We start from the raw sequence: 560 nt of genomic DNA on the forward strand, positions 1-560 counted from the left end.
AACCTCAGAGAGGAGAGACAGGGGAGACCTGGGACTCACTGGAGACACCCTGTCTTACAAGTCACTTCCTCGCTGGGACCCTGAGCCACTCTAAGTGCACAATGAACTGCTGCTTCTCTGTCCCAGCATAACTCCACAGTTTCAGGCTGAAAGACGACTGGTCCGGTATGCTTGCTGGGTTTCTCATGATAATTTGAAATCTTTCTTGCAGAGTAGATCATGGGTGCCCAGAGTTTTTCAGCATGTTACAGCTGGTCCAGAACCCTGCAGCTCGTTTTTAACACAGATCTCCCCAGTGCTGGATCCATTCATTGGCTCCATGTTTGTTTTACTATTAATTTGAAAGTTTTATTGTTGGTCTATAAACCCCTAAATCGACAGGCTCCTGTAGACCGGTCTGACCTCCTCTAGATCTCTCAGATCTAATGATCATCTGCTTTTGGTTGTCCTGAGAGCCAGACTGGTCCTCAGAGGTGATCAGGTGTTTGGTTGTCCTGAGAGCCAGACTGGTCTTCAGAGGTGATCAGGTGTTTGGTTGTCCTGAGATCCAGACTGGTCCT

At 48.2% G+C, this 560-nt stretch overlaps 1 protein-coding gene across 1 annotated transcript in view; it reads right to left on the reverse strand.

The window, feature by feature from the left end:
- Positions 1 to 560, reverse strand: part of LOC119411050 (retinol dehydrogenase 11-like) — a 4986-nt gene that overhangs the window by 2080 nt on the left and 2346 nt on the right. The gene's annotated exons all lie outside the window — the stretch shown is intronic.

The sequence above is a fragment of the Nematolebias whitei genome, chromosome 6, assembly GCF_014905685.2.
Source record: "Nematolebias whitei isolate Nwh7 chromosome 6, NemWhi1, whole genome shotgun sequence".
In the NCBI taxonomy this organism is placed as follows: Eukaryota; Metazoa; Chordata; class Actinopteri; order Cyprinodontiformes; family Rivulidae; genus Nematolebias; species Nematolebias whitei.